At 44.8% G+C, this 10298-nt stretch overlaps 1 protein-coding gene across 3 annotated transcripts in view; it reads left to right on the top strand.

Moving 5' to 3' along the window:
• Positions 1-4713: 4713 nt before the first annotated feature.
• Positions 4714-10298, top strand: part of ARHGAP5 (Rho GTPase activating protein 5) — a 46299-nt gene continuing 40714 nt past the window's right edge. Inside the window, exon 1 of one of the 3 annotated variants that reach the window (XM_068192962.1) lies at positions 4714-4983. The gene's annotated coding sequence lies outside the window, so the exon portion shown is untranslated. The remainder of the gene's footprint in view (positions 4984-10298) is intronic. The other 2 variants (XM_068192961.1, XM_068192960.1) reach the window with 2 other exon arrangements.

Genomic DNA, 10298 nt, shown 5'->3' with positions numbered 1-10298 from the left:
GGCTCCCCTTAAGAATTTGATATGATGGTGTGAGTATTTATGCTCCTATTTTGCCCTCTCTTCCTTTATACAAATGTTTTTACATGGAGCACAATGAATTAATATGAGCATATACAGTAGAACAAAGTGCATGAAGATTTTCTCACAAAGAAGGTGCTGTAACATCAATTCTAAAACTTTATGCAAAACAGTGCCTTTCCCTTAAAGTGAGACAGACCTGGCAGTTCTCCTGTTTAATGAGAGATGCTGGGGAAGAGGTCTGAAAAGCAGCTTGTAGTAAAATAATATGTACAGATTTCATGTTCTGCAACCACCAACAGCACATTGATTTTTGGTTCAGTACACTGGTAAGATTGCTTGTTTTGCACTTCCAAGTGCTGCAATGAAAGCAGTGATGGAGGAGTGAGGGCAATTAAGAAAATGCTGTACCCATGAGAAGTATGTGCATTGCTCATCTGATTTGTGGTTTGAAATCCACCAATTCCAGAAGCATGAGGAGATATGCATTTGCCTCCCATCTGGCTTCAGATCACCAGAATCAGAGGAAATTGATGTGCAGGCTACTAGAGATTTACCAAATGCTTACTTTATTTGAGTTTATAATCAGCCTCTTGAAGTATGAGGATATTTCTAAGGGGAAATCTGCTACAGGAAAAGGCTCGAGTAACAATAGTCATAAATAACAAATGTTGCAAATCATTAATGACTTTCTTCTGAATTTCTGAAGGTTTACTAAAATGTTTCTTTGAACTGCCTTTCTGTATAATTTACAAAACACTAACCTACCTAAATTATTAATTGTTTTTCATTATTATAGTTTATTTTTATGCCTTCTCTGAGTTACTGTGCTCCCTCTATTCTACTCAGTCATTGACAGGGTTTTTTGAAAGATTTCTTCTAACGAATATTCACAAATATTTCTGGACAATTTTAATAAAATTTTAGATTAAAATACCTTGATGGAGTTGCTTTAATTTGTCTTACTACTTCATTAGTGACATAAAATCTTTAAGTAGTCCTAGAAATCTAAATATTATGCTCTCATTAGGGCATAAAACTACCTGTTTTCTCATGGATTTGCAATATTCTCACCACTTTCCCTTTGAAACTTTATAAAACTTGCATGTCTTTTTAATATGCATCTGACATGATCTATGGGTGTATCTCTACTCAATAGTTTACATTAAACTGCAAAGTTATAGATTTCATAGAGTCTAGGAAAAACACTGTGTCACTAATCTGCTTAGAACCCTGCTTGTTGGTTCATTGGACATAATTATTGACTTTTTGTAGCTTTATACAAAATCAAGGGGTTTAATAAGCTCTGCAATACCATAGCAAGATGCCTACTGCAGCCTGACAGAACTTTTGTATGCTTCCTGGAATGCCACCAGCAAAGTGAGTTTCTGCACAGCAGTTTCCTCTGATGATGGTGATCTGATGTGAGGAAATCTATATGAAAATCAATTTCTGGCTTTACAGTCTTCCTGTGTTATATTAATTTTTGGAAGACTATTTAGGATTAGAGGAAGAAGAATTAGCTGATCTAATTCTGCCTGAAAACCTGTTTTTTCTTTCAAGAAGGAGTGCTTTTGGAGCTGGTGGTGTATCTTACCAGGGTAACATCACAGGAAACCACTGAGGCCTGTTGCCTTTTGTCTGGCTGCTGTGCATCCTTGTGAAGAGAGTTCCTCCACACTCCCTGCAGCCAATGCCCCTGCCAACTGTTTCCAACTGAGTTTCCAACTGAGGCACTCCTCGCTGGCCTTGCAGGCTTCAGGGTTGAGCTTGCTGGGAAAAACTTCCTGCTATTCCCAAGCCTATTTACCTTGCGGAGCTTTTTTTAAAATTAAAATCAGGATGAAAGTAATTTCTATAATCAATTCCTACATGAGGCGTCTCCTACATGATGGAGCTTTACCAAAATTCTCTAATATTTACTGTTTATGGCAATTAATACCTAAGCAGATTTTCAGAAGGATACAGATTTCCTTTAAATTTGTGTTAAGCTAAGAAACCGCAAAAGTTTTTCTTTGTCATATGAATAGAAGCTTTTGATTCTGGTAAAGTGAAATGGGGCTTTAACACTCCAAGGTATCAATTTTCAACAACCCCCTCCCTCAAAAAACTCAAAATCAAGTAATCAAAATTGAAATTAAGTTCTAGTTTTATGCTTGTTTAGCTTGCTTTTCTTTCCTTTCTTTATTTTTTTTGAACTAGCATGTGACTGCACAAACTCTTGAGCAATTGCTGTGATTACAATGTCAAATAATTTAATTATTTTAATGTGGACCTACCTAAGGTGAGTATTTCTACAAATATTCTCATGTAATGCAGTGTCTGTGCTAGGCTGTTCAGTCATATTTAACACAAAATGGTTTAGCTATTTAGAATTTTCTTAAAAATTCAGGTTTACAGGCAATGTGTCTTTAGAAAGGATCTGATGTTGTAAATCTTTTAATTTCCTAATTTTCAGATGTAAAACCTTAAGATGTGCATACAGTACGCAAAATTGCACAGCATGAACCATATTGTTATTAAATATTATGATTACAAATATAACAGTCAAAACTTGGACTGTGCCAATAATGAGGCTGCTAGTAAAATATTGATTTGTTCCTTTGTACGCATACATATGAACGATCTTTAGTAATAAATGATGCACAGAATATGCATTTGTGTGTGCACAGAAATAAGGTGTATGTGTATGATGACCAGAGATGTCCTGTTCCCTGTGGTGGATAGAACAGATTAGCACCTACTTACTAACTCCTTCATACGTGCCATGCCTCACCTGCCACTGCCAGAGGAAACCCAGCTCCAGAGGCAGGAGCACGAAGCTCCTCAGCCCCATCCCTGTGGGGTTGGGGTTTGGGTTTACGTACAACCCTGGAGGGCTCTGAGAGTGGGAGGCAGGTTTCACCTCCTGCAAGCCAAGTGGGGACCCCTCCAAGTGCCTGTGCTGCCTTGGGTTGCTCAGCCTGACTGCCAGGGTGTCCAGTGCCTGGTGTGCCCTGGGAAGGAATGTCCTACAGGGATTCCCAGGGTGTCCAGTGCCTGGTGTGCCCCGCGAAGGAATGTCCTACAGGGATTCCCAGGGTGTCCAGTGCCTGGTGTGCCCTGGGAAGGAATGTCCTCTGGGGATTCCCAGGGTGTCCAGTGCCTGGTGGGTGTCCAGTGCCTGGTGTGCCCTGGGAAGGAATGTCCTACGGGGACTCCCAGGGTGTCCAGTGCCTGGTGTGCCCTGGGAGGGAATGTCCTAAGGGGATTCCCAGGGTGTCCAGTGCCTGGTGTGCCCTGGGAGGGAATGTCCTCTGGGGATTCCCAGGGTGTCCAGTGCCTGGTGTGCCCCGCAAAGCAATGTCCTCTGGGGACTCCCAGGGTGTCCAGTGCCTGGTGTGCCCCGGGAAGGAATGTCCTACAGGGATTCCCAGGGTGTCCAGTGCCTGGTGTGCCCTGGGAGGGAATGTCCTCTGGGGATTCCCAGGGTGTCCAGTGCCTGGTGTGCCCCGCAAAGCAATGTCCTCTGGGGATTCCCAGGGTGTCCAGTGCCTGGTGTGCCCTGGGAGGGAATGTCCTCTGGGGATTCCCAGGGTGTCCAGTGCCTGGTGTGCCCTGGGAGGGAATGTCCTCTGGGGACTCCCAGGGTGTCCAGTGCCTGGTGTGCCCTGGGAAGCAATGTCCTCTGGGGACTCCCAGGGTGTCCAGTGCCTGGTGGGTGTCCAGTGCCTGGTGTGCCCTGGGAAGGAATGTCCTCTGGGGACTCCCAGGGTGTCCAGTGCCTGGTGTGCCCTGGGAGGGAATGTCCTAAGGGGATTCCCAGGGTGTCCAGTGCCTGGTGTGCCCTGGGAGGGAATGTCCTCTGGGGACTCCCAGGGTGTCCAGTGCCTGGTGTGCCCTGGGAGGGAATGTCCTAAGGGGATTCCCAGGGTGTCCAGTGCCTGGTGTGCCCCGCAAAGCAATGTCCTCTGGGGACTCCCAGGGTGTCCAGTGCCTGGTGTGCCCCGGGAAGCAATGTCCTATGCACTGTCCCACAAAGGTGGGCATCCCACCTGCCGGCTGCGAGCAGCCCCACTGCAGTGCCCTTTTCCTTTTTAATGATTAACAAACGAAAGAAGTGCTGCGCTACAGCGGCTAAACGTGGGAAATGTTGTGAAAAGTTATAGGCAGCCGGGCACGAGAGGAGCTGGGGGCACAGCAGGCTGACCAAAACAGCGTTTTGGCATCTCTTAATTCCATCGCCGTCAACCGCCAATTTCCTTTCTTGCAGGCATTGCTGCTGGCTGTAGGCTTAGGGTAGGCCCTAGCTCAGGCTGGTCCCCATCGGACAGAGCCGGCGGCTCGGGATCAAGCCGGCGGCCGCCTGCACACCTCGGAGCCTCTCACGCCGGGGCGCGGCAGGGTCCCGGCCTGCTCCGCTGCCCGAGGCGGGATTCGAACCGCGGTCCCCGAGACTCCCGGCTCTCCGCGACGCCCGAGCGGCCGCCAGGGCACGAGCGGGCGCGCGCGGCGCGCGCCCCTGCCCGGGCCCGGGAGGAGGGGGGGGCGGGGCGGCGCGCGTGCGCGCGCAGCTGGGTGCCGGCCGCGCGCGCCCTCCCAGGCTTCCCAGGGAATCCAGCGAGAGCAGGAAGAGGCTCTTTCCCGCGCACGCGCAGCTGGCCGGGCGGGCGCGCGCTGAGCCGCGGCGGCGGGAGGGAGGGGGGAGGGGAGGGAAGCTGCTGAGGTAAAGTTAGGGGGAGAGAGAGACTCCGTCAGCGAAGCGAGAGCCGGGGAGGCTCGGCGGCCGCCATTACTGAGCGCCGGGGAGCGAGCGGAGAGGCGGGACGGGGCTGCGGCGGCCGGGAGCGCTCGGGAGCTGCGGGCCGGAGAGCGGAGAGAGCCCCGCGGGGAGGAGAAGCCGCCGGGGGCGCCGGCGTGGAGAGAGCGTCCCGGGAATGCTGCCGCTCCCGCCGCCGCCGAGGAGCCGGATCCCGACGGCGCGAGGTGAGGGGAGGAATGCGGTCCCGTGGGAGCCGGCCCGGCCTGAAGCGGGGCGGCCGGCCCGGCAGGCGGAAGGGGAGCGGGGGGAGGAGGCGGCTGCAGCCCGGCGAGCCGGCGCGGCGGCCGCTGGCTGTAACCAGTTCGGAGGGCTGGGGCCGCGTGGGGAGCGGGCACCGGCCCCGCGCCCCCCGCCCGGCCCCCTCGGCCCCGCCGCGCCACGGAGGGCAGGCGGGAAGGGCAGGGAGCGGGGTGCCTGGTCCCAGACAGGTGATGAAGGCCTGAGCAATGGGAGGGTCTGAGCCTGCTGTACGAGGCTGCCAGCTGGTCACGGCTCTCTAGGGAGGGAGGAAGGCAGGAAGGGGAGCTTCCCTGCTCCTCTCTTCTTCCTTCCTCATTCCCTTCTTCTGCCTAATCTTTCAGCTTCCTCCCTTCCATTCCCACTGCCTTTCCCCCCTTTTCTCCTTTCTCTGTACTTATTTTCCTCTTCATTACCCCCTAATACTCGTTCACGCCTTCTCTGCTCTTTTCTTCCTCTACTAAATTTGAACAGTTGTCCATTCTCCTCCTCCTTCCTTTCACCTTCAAATATTGCTCTATATTAAATTTCCGAAAACTTCACTCTCCTAATGATGTGTGTGCATTTCTGTTTTTCCACCAGGTGGATTTTAAGGCTTTGGAATAGGGTAGCCAGTTGCAGTGTTGCAGATTTCAAGCGTTTTGAATCCCTTCAACCAGCATAACCTTTAGACTCTCTCCACCCAAGGGAATCACCAGAGATATACAGATGTAATGCCATGGTGTTGTAGCTATAAGACATAAGTAAGAAACACTGCTTTAATTAAAAAAAGAAGCAGGACTATATAGTTATAAAAGGAAGACATACTTGTCACCTTCTCCCCAGAATACACTCCACCCCTCTGTATCCCCCTCTTTTGCTCTCTCCAGTACAGCTTTTGATATCAGCGTGGACTATTTCCTTAATAAGTAGGAAGGGAACGATTTTAATCTAGACCAAAATAGGCCTGTGGGGGTATGTGTGTATTCTTTAGTTTAGTGTCATGCAGATAAACTGGTGGGTTTTTTTTTTTTTTTCTTAATAAAAGATCCTTGACAGAAATTTGAAAACTCTACACTGCAGAGTAAAAGCAGTAGAGAGAGAACAGCATTAGCTGGTCAATTGGACGTCCATTTTAAACCTGTGCATTGAAGCCAGTTGCAGCACTGATGCTTGTATACTTATTTCATAAAGAATGAGGAGTTAATAGGTGGCATTTTTGTCAGTTGTGCTGTCTTACCTTCTGAAGAGTCTTCCGCATGACAGTTGTTTTCAACAGTGACATCAGTGACCAGAGTTAACTGCCTGCTGATATTTATAGTGCATATCTAAAGTAAGGGCATTACAAATATTCATCCAGGTGCATACTTTCATTTTTTATGCTGCTTTGAAAATTATTTTTAAGAAGTGCTAAAATTCTTAAAATTCTATTTATAGTACTCTACTAAAACTCTGTTACTAGAGCTCAAAAAGTATTATGCAAATGTGTTTTTTTAAAGTCTGTAGTACATAAAGTATGGGAAATTGTTTAAGCATTTGTTACCTTATCACTAACTTGCTTTAGTATAAGTTGCTTATAAGTGTGGAACATACTGAGCTGAAATAGCATTTTCCCCCTGAAGTATCCCTATCTAAAACAGCTGCCATTGTTGTAAAATTGTAAATAATTGCAACCAAATGCCTGCCACTCCCTGTTATTGGACTTTACTTTAGCTAAGGTGTTGCATGTGTAACAAAATCCAATTAAATACTTTAGGCTCAGACTAAATTGTTTTAAAATGCTATATTTAGCACTAACAGAACCAAATGCTCCACATGTATTTCAAGCTATGTGCTTTCCTAAAGCTGTAGGTGTTTTTCTGTGTGCAGACTTTGTAGAAAAGAAAAGCACTGATCATAATAATAGATTGTTCTGTGTAAGTTTCCCTGTTGGGACTTGTTATTTGAGTAGATATTGCAAAAATAATTCCATTATGTTTAATAAAGATATTAGAAGCATGCTTGATGTTATCTTAAGGCTTCTAAAAGTACTTTCTTGACACAAGATAAATCCCATGTACTGGCATCCTTCAGGAATATTTCGCATAAAACTTGACAAAGCAGCCCTCATCACTCTGTTCGGTAGGCTGCTTCGCGGTGTGTCCTTAGGGTTCTGTGCAGAAGGCATTCTTGGGGGCTGACGTGCCGCGACCTTCTCCGAGAGAGTGGCACTTTGCACCCAAACACCCATCGCGGAGTACTGCTGGCACGGTTAGGTCGGGCGAACTGAAAACAGCCCCGTTTGTGGCCGTGACGTAGCCGTGCGAGCGAGCCCGCGGTGCATTCCTGCTCGGTGATAAGGCAGGAATGCTTTCCAGAGGGGCCTGCGTCCCGCGGCCGGGGAGGCTCTGCCGCCAGGGGGCTTTGTCCGCGCCGTGCCCGCGCCCCCCGCCCTCGCGGCCCGCAGGGAGCGCAGCGCAGTTTAGGGGGTCCCGCTCAGCCTGCGAGCTCCCGATTAGCGCTCCCGGGGCTTTTTTCCTCCCCTGGATGTGTGGTACGTCTCTCCTGATGGGCACACAAAATACTTCATCACTCTTTGGTTGGTTGGTTCTTTTTTTCCTTCATACTCTGATAATTGTTAGCCTAAAGGTCAGTGTAAGTGAGCTGGAAGAGTATTGCATTTTACAGATTATTGTTTGAACCATCTCATCACTTCCTTATAATTACAGATTTGGTGAAATATTTAAAGGAAAGCGAGTTTATAGTTCCCCACGAGAAAATCTGAAACAAATGTGAAGTTATTTTGAATTTGCATGTTAACTGTGTTTTTCTAGTGCATCTATTGGAAAACAAAATAATTAATCTGTGGCTAGTTCTGCACATTAAATTTTGTAGTAAATAAGAGTTGTTTCTTTGGCTTTGAGTTAAAATTCCCATGCATTTTTGCAGTTCTGCATCAGTTGACATTCAAACATGACGGAAGAATGTTTGCATTTAACAAAGGAAAACCAATACCTGCATGCACAGTTTTTGGAAAAGTATATATAGTTGCATTTTGGCATTTATTTATTTAGGTTGGCTAATTTTTATGCAGAATATTGCTGCTTATATATGCCAGTTCCCTTTCTCATTTAGTAATTTTAAAAAGGGGTTAAGCAGTGTTGTTTTACACAGGTAGAAATGACACATATAGCTTGTACAAGGTCAAACAACAAACTCAGCTTTATGGTGTTGAGTCCTGGGTTCTGTATTGCAGTTGCTCATGAAGCAAAATAATATGAAATGATCCAGATCTGTGGATCAGTAAAATTAGTTGTAGTTGCCCATACCAGGATGTAATTTTTTCTTGGTTTTTTTTCTCCCAGGAAATGCATTTTAGCCCTTTTTCTGTCTTTACTTTGGTACCTTCTTCTTTGTCTTCTTCCTTTTTTTTTTTTTTCTTCTATTTTTATAAGGTTTTTCATGTATCCCCTTCGTAAAATTTCTCCATTAGCTCTTTTGTGTTTTTCCTGAGTATCTCCACAAATAAGCCTGATCGGGAGACTTGCTCTGGGAAACTTCTCTGACCATTCTGCATGTTTTTGGTTGGAGCTTATCCTATGCAAAAAGAATTAAGAATTGATTACTTCTGTAATCTTGCACTTTCCTTCCCTGTTAAAATACAGGCTTTGAAACTATATTGAATGCTTTCAGATATTCAAAAATCTGAAAATAAGTAACTTGAGACCTGAGTTCAGAATACTGCTATGCTGGTAATTTGAAACTTTGCAGTTTACCTTTATATTGTACCTTGATTTAATTTATGTAGATTGCTTTGGTTTTTCTCTTGTTTGTTGTTTTTTTTTTTTTTTTTTTATGGAGAGTAATAATGATAATAGATGCCCTGGGACTGCTAGATTCCACCTAAAAATGATGTTTTGGATTCAGAAGTAATATTTAGGCTCTGATTTAATTTTGAGTAATACACAGACAGTCTTCAGTGTATTATTATTAATAGAAGACATTTATTGAGCTTAGTAGGAAGTAAGAGCTTTGAACTTCTGTTTTTAAACACAGTTTTTCATTGCTTTATAATGTGAAGTTTGCCAATTGAGGTTTCTTTTTTTTTATTTTTAATACATTGATTACTTTGCTTTTGTAAGGAGAGAATTATCTAGGCTACAGAACTCCTTTAGGGATTATAGTTGGCTGTCATACTAACCAAGTCTGAAATGAACAGCAGTTGGAGTCATCCATTCTCATCCTTCATTTCCCTAGCACGATTAATCAGCATACCACTTCAACTGAATTTTTTTTTTTAGCCAGAGGATCACTGTTGTCCTTTACTGTCTTTGCTGTTGCTTGCTTGAGTTTAATTTCTGATAAGCAATCTGAATAATGTTTTTTCTCATGTTGGCTGATACTTGGTTAACTTTTGTATTTACCATTATTTATAAATAAGGTTTCAGTTGTGGTTAGTTAAGGTTACTAGCATTTGTGAAGGCAAGAATATTGGTGTGTTTGGAAAGTGGACAGGATACATCACTCAACAGACTTAAGTGGTTTGAAATTGTTGATAAGGTGACATTTGTATACTCTGGTTTTATTTCTAAAAAAGATTTTCACCTGAAGGGAAGATTTCTTATGCTTGCTTGAGTGACAAAGATAGCTCTTGGTAAATACTGAATGAGAAATGGTGACATTACGTTAAGATACATCAACGTTTGTTTTTTCTAACTGTTTGTTAGAAGAGGAAACAGTTGAATTCTTACTGTGTTTTGGGTAACCCTATAGTTACTGTTGTGCTGATAGATCTTGGACGTTGGGTACTCTAGTAAATGTTTTGCCAGTGCCAAATTTTGGTTCTCAAAAAGTATGAAGTGAGAAATGACTTGGTATAAAAATTTGGTGTCAGTAGTAACTTGAATCTGAAGCTGTAACTTTCTTGGAGTCATGGTCCGTGTATTTTGAGTGCACAACACTATGAAACTCTTCCTCCAGACCATTTCAGTGACACCTAATGTGTTTGAATTTACTTGGTGATCTGCTGTAGAGGTTACAGTAAGTTTTTTTTGGTGTATTCATATGCCTTGTAAAGCAGACTAGGCTGTGATGGGCTGTTTATTCACATGTGCTTCTCTTTGCTTGGCCAGGTAATTTACAAACACAATTGCAAGAATATGACGATTGAAATGAACCCCAGAAAATACTAATCCATAAACTGTTGTGTCTAGGCAACACTACAGAGTGAGTAAAGGACTTGGGGGAAGTCCTTCAACAGGGGAACAACTTCCCTGTTGGCAGC

The sequence above is a fragment of the Anomalospiza imberbis genome, chromosome 6 (genome assembly GCF_031753505.1).
Source record: "Anomalospiza imberbis isolate Cuckoo-Finch-1a 21T00152 chromosome 6, ASM3175350v1, whole genome shotgun sequence".
In the NCBI taxonomy this organism is placed as follows: Eukaryota; Metazoa; Chordata; class Aves; order Passeriformes; family Viduidae; genus Anomalospiza; species Anomalospiza imberbis.
Note: the sequence above shows the minus strand (reverse complement) of the source record. Positions and strands in the feature narration are given on the sequence as shown.